The 12,966-nt window shown below is 36.1% G+C and overlaps 1 protein-coding gene across 6 annotated transcripts in view; it reads right to left on the bottom strand.

The window, feature by feature from the left end:
* GRM8 (glutamate metabotropic receptor 8) overlaps positions 1-12,966 on the bottom strand; it is an 811,904-nt gene that overhangs the window by 293,311 nt on the left and 505,627 nt on the right. The window lies entirely within an intron of this gene.

The following is a 12,966-nucleotide window of genomic DNA, read 5'->3' as shown; positions in this document are numbered from 1 at the left end:
GTCTTGCATTTAGTAGGTATTTGACACATATTTGCAGAATAGCATGTAGGCACTTCAGAGTGTCATGGGCATGGATGGAACCCAAAGCAAAATTTGTCCCACATAATTTTATAAGCATCAGTTGCTCTCCTTTCCGCTTACCCTAAGAACAGGCCAGGATTTTTTTTTTTTTTTTTCAAATCTAGTCCCAAATGTGAGAGAATTGAAATGTCCTCAGGAAGTAAGACCAGGATAACACAAGAGTGTCATGGGCATGGATGGAACCCAAAGCAAAATTTCTCCCAATCAAGTGGTACTTACCATGATGCCTTTAACTCAGTGTATGGCAGACACTAAATGAAAGTGTGCTCTAAAAATATGGCATAAAGTCTTTAATATCTGAAAAAGAGACTAGTGTAAAACTGAGGCATGTGTAGTAAAATTTCAGTGAAAAGATGCAACTAATTGGCAGTTTAAAAAATCACTCTAACATATAAAGATACTACAGTTTAATGCAGGTCCAATAAAACCTCTGCCATGTTCATTTTTAAATATTTGAAGATATACAAGGTAATGTCCCAGAAACAGAAATTGATTTTCAATTCATGTGCTATTAAAATTATTCACCTTTCATATCACACCTTATGCTAACCCTTTTGACACATTTTTGATAAGTTTTAAAAACTGTACTAAATTAGATTACAATCATAATCTTACTGGAAAAAGAAAAAAGAAAAGGTAGGAAGGGGGGAGGGAAAAAGTAAGCAGGGAGAGAGAGGTAAGGAGGAAGGAAGGGAAAGAAGGAAAAAGGGAAAAAAGGAGCAAAAGAGAGAAGGAAAGAAGGGAAAATATATGTACCTGGAGTGAAAATGGAGAAGAAATTCAGCCATGGCTAAACGCAACATTTTCTCAATCTTAGTATTTCTTAAAGAAATTATACCAAGCGAGGGTACTGAAATTTTCAAATGGAATACTCCTCAAGCTGCTTCTGAAACAGTATAGATTGCCTACATGCTTTTACAATAGTTTTTTTTTTCTTTCTCCTTTATAAAACAGTATTTATGGAGAAATATTAACTGGAAGAGTGGCTCTCGTTGTAGCTCAGGCAGCCCTCGGGGTTCTCGTTCAGGAGATCCACCAAGTGAAAACTGTTTTCATAGTAATATTAACTCTCATCCTGAGTGAAGTCAGTCAGGAAGAGAAAGACAAACACCATATGATATCACTTATAGCTGGAATCTAATATACAGCACAAAGGAACATTTGCACAGAGAAGAAAATCATGGACTTGGAGAACAGACTTGTGGTTGCCGAGGGGGAGGGGGAGGGAGTGGAATGGATTGGGAGCTTGGGGTTAATAGATGAAGATTATTGCTTTTGGAATGGATTAGCAATGAGATCCTGCTGTGTAGCACTGGGAACTATGTCTAGTCACTTATGATGGAGCATGATAATGGGAGAAAAAAGAAGGTATACATGTCTGTGTAACTGGGTCACCATGCGATACAGTAGGAAAAAAATGTACTAGGGAAATAAAAATTAAAAAATTAAGAAAAAAATTTAAAACCATAGTAATATTAAAATTACATTTGCCTCTCCTGGAACTGTGTTAACATTTGCCCTGATGGTAACGAAAGGTGATGATGATGGGTAAAACTCCTGATGTCTTGCCAAGAAGGCGGAAGGGGAGCCAAACTATACTAGATGTCAGTATAACCTTCACTGCTACACACTTGGAGTAAAAGGAAAATTGCTAGTTTCACTCAAGGACAGTCTTGATGAAGCAGTAAAATCTATTGATTTTTAAAATCTTGACTGGAGTAAAGATCTTAATATCCTACACGATGAAATGTAAAGCGCACATAAAGCACTTCTGTTACAGATGGAAAGATGACGTTTGATTTGAGGAAGGGTCAGAGAAGTATTTACACAATCATTTCAGTTGTGAAGTGAACTAGCCACATCATTACTGGCATATCATGTTTACTTAAAAAGTCTACTGACAGGGAGTTCCTGTTGGGGCTCAGCAGAGACAAACCATGCGGATACAGGTTCTATGCCTGGCCTCTCTCAGTGGGTCTGGAATCCAGCATTGCCCTCAGCTGTGGTGTAGGTCACAAACACAGCTCAGATCCCCCATTGCTGTGGCTGTGGTGTAGGCCAGCAGCTGTAGCTCCAATCAGACCCCTAGCCTGGGAATGTCCATATGCCACGAGTGTGGCCCTAAATAGCAGTCTATTGACAGATAAACCATAATTATTGAGACATGGCTGTGTGGCAGATAGTTCTCAAACATGAATAAGGTAAACTTTTTAGCTAAAGAAAAACTTAGACATTTTGGCCAATAATAAAACTTGGGCTTTCAAGTGAAAAATTCCTATTTTGGAAGACTTATCTCCTCCAAAAAATCCAATCAGGCTTTTCTGATCAGATTTTCCTGATCACATTGGTGGTGATATTAACAAATGTAATATGGAATGATGGGCCAATGGGGACCTGCCGTAAAACACAGGATCTCTACCCTATATTCTGTGATAATCCATATGGGAAAAGAATTCAGAAAAGAATGAACGTGTGTATATGTATAACAGCGTCACTTTGTTGTAAGCAGAAATTATCATAACACTGTAAATCAACTATACTTCAATAAGGCTTTAAAAAGTGAAAAAAATGTAATTTTTGTTATTATATAAAATTTTCCAACATTTGAAACAGATGTATAAACTCGATGAAACAATTACTATCCAAAAATTACAAAATCTTCCATAGTTAAAAAAATTCATTCAAACAGCCACACAGACCAATGAATTTTAAGCTTATTGATAAAGTCTCACCTATGTTGGAATTAACTTTTTTGAAACAATATTTGTCAAGTTTGGGTGTAGTATTAAAGATAATCTGGGAATTCCCATTGTGGTGCAGTGGGAATGAATCTTACTAGGAACCAAGAGATGGTGGGTTGGATCCCTGGCCCCACTCAGTGGGTTAAGGATCCAGCATTGCCATGAGCTGTGGTGTAGGTCGCAGACGTGGCTCAGATCCTGCATTGCTGTGGCTGTGGTTTAGGCCAGCAGCTGTAGCTCCAATTCAACCCCTAGTCTGGGAACTTCCATGTGCCATGGGTGCGGCCCTAAGAAAAAAATAAAAGATAATCTGAAAATGTTACTAAAATAGTCTTCTTTTTCCATGTGTTTCTATGTGTCTCTATATACCTATGAGACAAGATTTTCTTTTAATATTCTTCACCCAAAACTTCATATTGCAACAGATTGAGCACAGAAGATAGGAGAATGCAAGCTTTGTTCTAGTAATCCACACCATAGAGAGATTTGTAAAAATGTAAAATAATGCTACTCTTCTCAGAAAATTTTTTCTTTTAGAATAGTTATTTTCTTTCTTCCTTTTTTTTTTTTTTTTTTTGTCTTTTTAGGGCCGCACCAGAGGCATATCGAAGTTCCCAGGCTAGGGGTCAAATAGGAGCCGCAGCTGCTGGCCTACACTACAGCCACAGCAACATGGGATCTGAGCCGTGTCTGGGATCTACACCACAGCTCATGGCAACACTGGATCCTCAACCTACTGAGCAAGGCCGGGGATGGAATCTGAATCCTCATGGATGCCAGTCGGGTTCACTAACCTTTGAGCCACAACGGGAACTCTGAGAATAGTTATTTTCATTAAAATTTTATTTATATCAACATGTAACTGGTTTATTATTGTTATTTTTAAATTAATTAGTAAATAAATATTTTAAATTGTAACATTAAATTTCTTAAACTGTTAATCAATAGATACAATGCATATAAACAAAAGCTTTTGGGGATTCTTAATAATTTTAAGAATAAAAGATTCTGGGACCAAAGTGTTAGAGAACTAGTGACTTAGAAAATACTATTTGTTAGGAATCTATAATTTGATAAAAAAAGACAAATTCTCTGGCAATGCTGTTATTTCATTCTATCAAGTTTGGAATCTTTCGTAATACAGATTCAGTGTTCTATGTGTCATTTATACAACAATTATTTCTTAGTCCATGTTATAGGCCAGGTACAATAGGGAAAAACAAAACCATGAGGCATTGGTCCTGTCATCAGAGTATTTATGGTTTGCATCATTATGCATATAGTGATATATCCATAAATTTATCCCCATCTTTCTTCTGCACTGAAACTTACATGCATGTGTCTTTGCATGGCTTGTCATGAGTGTGCCTAGCTGCCTCACATATATTCACTTGTATGTTCCACAGGGAGCCTTACTAGATCCAAAACCAAAATCACTTGCTAAATTGCACATGCTTATTAATAGTAATTCTCCCTTTAGGCTCTGTTTCTTTCCCTAATTTTATGAAGAGCTACTTTTTTTAAACTTTTGTAATGACAAGTCATAGCTGTGAAATTTCATTCCTTTTGATCCTATTCCACAGTACAATCTCTGCCTGCAAACAAACCTATTCTCTTAACTCATGATTATTGAAGTTCTTTCTGTAAACTGAATTTTCACGAGATTTTTCCTCTGACTCTGCGCCTTTCCCCTTCCAAATATTAAATGTTATCCTCAAAATAAAAAGCAATTAAGAATACATTTTACATATTTAGTAAATATTCTACTTAATATATTTCATTCTAATTCACTAGCAACTCAGGAACAGATAGTAAATTTACATCGTCTAAAAATCCTCTTACTATTTGTGTACATTCATTTCCCTAAAGAAAGCTAAGGAAGCATTGCTTCTTAAAGTTGCAAAGAGGCCCTTATCATAAAATCCTATGATAGGAGTTTCAATGTGATTATTTAAAATAGATGAGGTAATACATTTTTAACCTAACCATGAACATCAAAAGGAAAATTTAAAAGAATTGAATCATATTTTTTAAAATATCCCAACCCCTGTGACTTAGACAAAAATAATGAAAACTAACTTTCAAAGTAAGACCGTATTTGGTTACAAGAGGTTAATCAAATGTATTGCTAATTTTTCAGAAACAGATGACTTGCCTGTAGTTGGCTATTGTTACTGCTTTCAATCTTTATAACTTCATCTGCAGGAATATTTGGTTGGGCAAACAAAAGGTTTACATCTGAGTTTCAACACACTGAAAGGCACTAGCTACTAGTTCTATCTTCTGTGGTTTTATATCCTGCCGGTTTTATGCATTTATGTTACCTGTTTGGCTAGTTCCCCTAAGACACTCAAATCTCGTTTTGTTTTGTTTGTTTTTTTGCCATTTCTAGGGCCGCTCCCGTGGCATATGGAGATTCCCAGGCCAGAGGTCCAATCGGAGCTGTAGTCGCCGGCCTACGCCAGAGCCACAGCCACGCGGGATCCGAGCCTCATCTGCGACCTACACCACAGCTCATGGCAACGCTGGATCCTTAACCCACTGAGCAAGGCCAGGGATCAAACCTGCAACTTCATGGTTCCTAGTCGGATTCGTTAACCACTGAGCTACGACGGGAACTCCGAAATCCCCTGGTTTAATAAGGATCTTATGATCAAGACCATTAGCATGTGCACACTGTAGTATATGGAATGACTGGCCAACAGGGACCCGCTATATTGCACAGGGAACTCTACTCAATATTCTGTGACAATCTATGTGGGAAAAGAATCTGAAAGAGAATGGATGTGTGTACATGTATAACTGAATCATCATGTACAGCAGAAATTATCACAAAACTCTAAATCAACTGTAATTCAGTAAAATTTTAACAATGAAAAAAGACCAAATAATCCATTTGATGGTAACATATTAGAAATAAAAAGTTGAGTTACACAACAAGAAATGTTGGCTTCCTTTTGCCTATTCTGTCAAATATAAATTATTCTACTTGATTTTAACTAACATCCAGATTCGAATGTCAACATATTAACCAATCTTATTTTTCATTACCTACCAAAAAAATATTTACAGTATCCTTTCCAGTTTCTTTACTTATATTTCCCATGATGCTAATTAAAGACCTATGAAGTTCTTCCTATTTTCTTCGTCTATTTTCAAATAATAAAACCATACAAATACAACTGAAAAATTATGAGCTTTTCCTAATCCCTCTCTTCCTCCCCCTTGCTTTCCAGAGTTAACCACTACCCCAGGTATTTATAATTTCGGTGTTGTCTTTATTCATTTTACACACATGTTTGTATCTTTAAAAGTATATAATATATAATTGGAGTTCCCATTGTAGCGCAGCAGAAATGAATCCGACTACTATCAATGAGGATGCAGGTTTGATACGTAGCTTTGCTCAGTGGGTTAAGGATCCAGCATTGACACAAACTGTGGTTTAGATCACAGACGTGGCTTGGATTCCACATTGCTGTGGCTGTGGTGTAGGCCAGTAGTTGTAGCTCTGATTTGACCCTTAGCCTGGGAACTTCCATGTGCCACAGGTGCAGCCCTAAAAAAAAAAAAAAAAAAAAAAAAAGTATATAATATATATTAATTTTCATATAATACTTTATAATACTATGTCATATATTACACTCTCCTGCAGCTAGTTTATATGGCTCATATTTTCTATATTTATCAAGGTTGACATCATACTAAATGGTAAAAGATGGAATTATTTCTAACTAAGATGGGGAAAAGATGTGGATGCTTGCTTTTACGACTTTTACTCAAAAGCAACTGCAATTACAAGACTACCTAACATGAAATAATTAAAGCTAAATTTAATAAAATATATGCAACAATTTTATACTAAAAATCAAACATTGATTTTAATTAAATGGGAAAATATACCATGTTCACAGGTAAAAAGACTCAATGGTGTTAAGATATCAATTGTCTCTAAGTAGATTTACCAATTTTAATGTAATTCCAAGCAAAATAAGAACAGATATTTTTTTAGAAACTGACAGATTCTAAAATTGATATGTAGATGCAAAAGACATAGAATGGAAAAGCAATTTTTAGAAATAAAAACAGAATTTAAACTACCTGGTTTCAAGACCTAATATAACACTATAATAATCAAGACAATGTGGTATTAGATAATCAAACATATAAATTTATAGAATGAGATAGCAATTCAAAAAATAGACCCACACATATATGTTCAAATTATTTTCAGCAAAAATATACTGGTATTCAATGGCAAATGGTAGTGGAAAAATTGAATATCCATATTTTAAAAATTAAACCAGCCCTTACTTTATACCATACTCAAAAATTACATTTCTATTGATCATAGAATTAAACATAAAAAGTAAAACTATAAAACTTCCAGGAGAAAATTTTTGTAATCTTGAGTTAGACATAAATTTTTTTAGCTAGGACAGGAAAAGTAAGATTCATAAAAGAAAAAGTTGACAAGTTGGCTTTATCAAAATCGAACATGTTTATCAAAAGACACCATTATAAAAACAAAAAGAGAAAATATTTGTATGTTATACATACATATGCATATATAAAATAAAGAACTTGTTTTTATAATGAATAAAGAATTTTACAACTCAATAATAAGGAATTAAGTGTCATTTTGAAATGAGTAAAAGATCTGAAGATATAAGGAAGATGTGAAAATGGCAATAAGTACCTAAAAATATACAAAGATGATTAGTGATCAGAGAAATGCAGATTAGAGCCACAGTGAGATCACTGCATATACACTAGTATGGCTAAGATTAAACTGACTGACAAGAGTAGGTGTTGGAGAGGAATGGAATAACTGGAACCATCATATACTGCTGTTAGGGATGCAAATGATACAGTAACTTTAGAAAAAAGTTTGGCAGTTTCTGATAACATTAAGCATATTCTTCCCTTATAATTCAGCAATCCCGTTTCTAAGTAGTTACCCAAGAGAAACAAAAGCATATGTCCTCACAAAGTGTTGTATATTCACAGAAGCTCTATTCATAATGGAAAAAGCTGAAAATAATTCAAATTCTATCAACTGGTGAATGACTAAACAAATTGTGATATATTCATTTTTTGAAAAAGGCAGTGAGTTACTACTAATAAATATAACATCATGGGCAAATTTCAAAAGCTTTATGCTAAGTGGTGAAAAAACAGACACAAAAATTGCAAAATATATGATTCCATTCATATTAATTTTTAAGAAAGCAAAAATATCCTGACAGAAAGGAGACCACTGGTTTCCAGGGAATGATAGTGTGGGGAAGGAATTGACCATAAAGAGACAGGAAGAAACATTTGGGGTGATGAAAATGTTCTAGATCATGACTGCAGTGATGGTTGTACAATTACATATATTTGCAAAAAATACATCAGATTGTACACATAAAATTAATGGGTCTATGGTGTATATATTTTATCTCAATGAAGCTCATTAAGTAAAAATTATTAGACTGGCAGGAATCTTAATGCCCAGTCCTCAAGAAGCCCATAGGTGTTCATATCCAAGACTAATATGTGATTGTAATGAGCTTTCCAAAGATTTATCTTGACTTCATGTTTGTTGAATTCCTTGTCTTCCCACTCTTAGAAACACCTTTTTTTGGTTTTTGCTATTCAGTAGCTATTTTCACTTTGTTTCATATTATCTGCATAGTCACAGAAAGCTAATTTGACTCCAGTGTTCCATCAAAATTATAAAGGTTCATTGTTTTCTCTTTAGACACATGGTTTTTTCACTAACAAATTGTCCCCTGCTTCTGCAATAACAGCTATCATTAGAGATGGCATACCTTAATCAACATAGTAATTACCATAATCATCATAATTAACATAGTAATTAGGAGTGCAACTCTCAGCTAAGGTTCCAAAGGCTCAAACCCTCACTCCATCACTTGACAAAGTAAGTAAATTTGGTATGTGCTTCAGTTTCCTCATCTGCAGCAACAGGGATAAAAACTGTTTCTATTTCATTAGATTGCTCTGAGGATTAAAGAGATAATACATAAACAATGTGTAGAAATATACCTGGATCATCATAACAACTCAGTAAATGTTAACATTTGTATCAGCCTCATATTTTCCATTGGAAATTCCAGGAAAAAAAAAAAACATGATTCCAGAGTGACTGAATAAAATGCCCAAATGGAATTTTAAATACAAGGATTGTACTCACCCATAATTCCAAAACTCAACAGAAAAACCATCCTCTGCTTCTCAGTTTTGTATGACTTTACTTTTTGTTGTTATCATTGCATTTTTTTTTTTTCGAAGGCATCACCTACAGCATATGAGAGTTCCTAGGCTAGGTGTTCAGTCAGAGCTACAGCTGCAGGCCTATGCCACAGCCACTCAATGCTGGATCTGAGCCGCATCTGCAACCCATGCTGCAGCTTGCAGCAATGCCAGATCCTTAACCCACTGAATGAGGCCAGGGATTGAACTCACATCCTCACAGTGACTATGCCGGGTTCTTAACCCTCTTAACCACAACAGGAACTCCTTATCATTGCACTTTTTAAATTTTCTTATTTATGTTACAATAGAGAGGGCTAAATTAATCATTATGTCTTAGGATGGTATTTCTTATACCTCTTACAACCTTTTATATCGTGTATGTGTTTTTGCATGATGTATGTGTGTATACATTATCCTAAATTTAATTTGGGACTCTTGTATGTGTATCTACCTTATTCTAAATTTAATTTGGGACTCTTGAAAGGACTTACACTGAATATATTATTTGGATAGGAAAACTAGGAATACACAAGTCCTGCCTTGGTTTAACCAATCCCGCTATGGAGGCCTCCAAGGAAACATACATAAAGAAGGCAAGAGAAGGCACTTTATAATTAGATTGGCTTGGATCATATGTTATTGTTAGCTGTGACTTTGCCCTCAAACTCCATGGCGGAATTTCATAAATCAGGGGAGACAATATGGAAGGTTCCTTGTCTCCATGTTAGCTAAGAAAATGAACCAGTTATTAAAAACAAGGCCCAATTTTGAGTTGAATGACGCCAACGTGGTCTGGGCCTTTTCAGACTAGAGAAGTCACAGTCCAAACCAGGACAGTGATGTCTGGACAGCAACCACACGTAGGAAAGCAAATCTACAAAACCAAAGTTAGATGACCCAGCCTGTCTAGAGAGAGCATCCCAACACCTCACTATCCCAATTCCTTCAGGAACTCCTCCAACAAGAGCTCTGTTCCCTCCTTTTCAGTCAGGAGGTGACCTCTTCCAGGAGCACAGTGATCAAACCTCAAACTTGACCCCTGTAAATCAATCTCTTCCTCCCTGGGGGTTGGGGGGCACGTAGTGATGATACAGAGTGGAGAGTGTTTACTTTCCCCATAAGCCCAACGCAGTTGCTAAAATCTCTGTGAAGATTAAAATGTGACTGGTTATTATCTGACATCATTTACTGTGATCTCCATCCCCACTGAGGCTACGACAATCTGGGAAGTACTGGCAAGGCGAAATATTTCTTCAGTGTTCAATAACATCCTGTTCAGAGTGTGAGCTTCCAAGAAAACACTTTTGAAGTAAGGCAGAAAGAGAGAAACACAAGTACCATATCACTTAGATGTAGATTCTACAATATGACACAATTGAACTTATTTGTGAAACAGAAACAGACTCATAGAGAACAGATTTGTGGTTGCCATGGGGGAGTGGGTAGAGGAGGGATGGATAAGGAATTTGAGGTTAGCAGATGTAAACTATTACATATAGAATGGATGAGCAACAAGGTCCTACTCTATAGCACAGGATATTCAATATCCTGAGATAAACCATCACAGAAAAGAATATGAAAAAGAATGTATACATATATATAAATGTATAACTGAATCACTTAGCTATATAGTAGAAGTTAACACATCAACACATCAATTGCTGTGTGTAAATTACACATCAATTGTGTGTAAATTAACACAATTAACATCAACCATACTTCAATCTAATATTTTAATTAAATAAGTAGAAAAGAATGAAAGAACACAAAATTTATACCACAAAAAAGGAAAGAAAACACTTTAAAAATCAGTACTTCCTAACCACATCGGGGTATAGTTCAGGTTCATGTGAAGGACTTGCCTGAATCATAAACCCTATGAGAATAGCTATGTGCCCTTCCCTGAGTTTCCATCAGGTATTTACAAGATAATGCGCCATTTGGAGAACTTGAGGAAATACCATACTTTTTAGTAAAAAGGTCTGTAACTCCAGAGAGAGAGAATTTAGCATGATGGTGATGCAAATCTCTTTTCTATCGTAAGGTTTTTGTACCAGTTTTTTCTTAGGCTCTTATCCTTCTCATAACTCAAGTTTCAGTTTAAATGCCACTATCCTAGTGATGATTTCACCAACTTCCCTACAGCCCTACCCTCCATCTCACATCATATGCTCTATTTTAGCATTGTAATACTTCACATTTGGTAGTTGTTTGTAGACTGACTGCTTGCCCCACTAAACTGCACCCTCCTAAGGGCAGGGGCTGTTTTTGCTCACCATCACTGGTTCACTTGAGGCAGAATAATAATTCAGGTAGTTAGTGTAGGAATATGGGCTTTGATATATTCCCTGGTTAATGTCCACGGTTTAAGATTTATAAAAAACAATCAAGACAAACAGGTCTTGCTTGTTGGAAGAGGACCTCATGAATGTTTTCTCAGGTCAGTCTCCCAAATCAACAGAAATAAAAGCAAAAATAAACCAATGGGACCTAATCAAACTGACAAGCTTTTGAACAGCAAAAGAAACCAAAAAGAAAACAAAAAGACAACTTACAAAATGGGAGAAAATAGTTTCAAACAATGCAATGGACAAGGGCTTAATCTCTAGGATATACAAACAACTTACACAACTCAACAGCAAAAAAGCCAACAACCCAATGGAAAAATGGGCAAAAGACCTGAATAGACATTTCTCCAGGGAAGATGTACAGCTGCCCAACAAGCACATGAAAAAATGCTCAACATCACTGATTATTAGACAAATGCAAATCAAAACTACCACAAGATACCACCTTGCACCAGTCAGAATGGCCATCATTAATAAGTCCACAAATAACAAGTGCTGGAGGAGTTGTGAAGAAAAGGGAACCCTCCTGCACTGTTGGTGGGAATGTAAGCTTGTACAACCACTGTGGAGAACAGTATGGAGGTACTTTAGAAATCTATACATAGAACCACCATATGACCCAGCAATCCCACTCTTGGGCATATACCCGGACAAAACTTTCCTTTGAAAAGACACCCTCATGTTCATTGCAGCTCTATTCACAATAGCCAAGACATGGAAACAATCCAAATGTCCATTGACAGACGAATGGATTAAGAAAAGGTGGTACATATACACAATGGAATACTACCCAGCCATAAAAAAGAATGAAATAATGCCATTTGCAGCAACATGGATGGAACTAGAGACTCTCATACTAACTGAAATAAGTCAGAAAAAGAAAGACAAATACCATGTGATATCACTCATGTCTGGTGTCTAATATATGGCACAAATGAACCTTTCCACAGAAAAGAAAATCATGGACTTGGAGAATAGACTTGTGGTTGCCCAGGGGGAGGAGGAGGGAGCAGGATGGATTGGGAGCTTGGGGTTAATGGATGCAAACTATTGCTCTTAGAATGGATTTACAATAAGATACTGCTGTGTAGCACTGAGAACTATGTCTAGATGCTTACAATGCAGCAAAACAATGGGAGAAAAAATTATGTATACATGTATGTATAACTGGGTTCCCATGCTGTACAGTGGGGGGGGGAGTGTGTTGGGGGAAATAACAATAAAAAATGAACTAAAAAAAAATAAATGAATCTGTATATTTAGCATCAAAAAAAAAAATTGTGCAAAAAATGGGGCAGGGTCTTAGTTCCTCCTCAAGGAATATACATAACAATACTTTGAGCTCTTCTCTAGGAACTAAGGCCCCCATCCTGGTGGAGGATGGCAACTCAACGCTGAGCACAAGATTTCACCCTGTTACCTTACCACCAACTAATCAGAAGAAAATCTGCAGACACTGGAAGATAATGAAGACTCTGACCTTCCCCCCAAATGATCCTCCCTTTAAAAACTTTCACAGTCAAACAGAATCTTTG

Source organism: Sus scrofa, chromosome 18, assembly GCF_000003025.6.
Source record: "Sus scrofa isolate TJ Tabasco breed Duroc chromosome 18, Sscrofa11.1, whole genome shotgun sequence".
Classification (NCBI taxonomy): Eukaryota; Metazoa; Chordata; class Mammalia; order Artiodactyla; family Suidae; genus Sus; species Sus scrofa.
The sequence above is the reverse complement of the archived record's forward strand: the minus strand, read 5'-3'. Positions and strand labels throughout refer to the sequence as shown.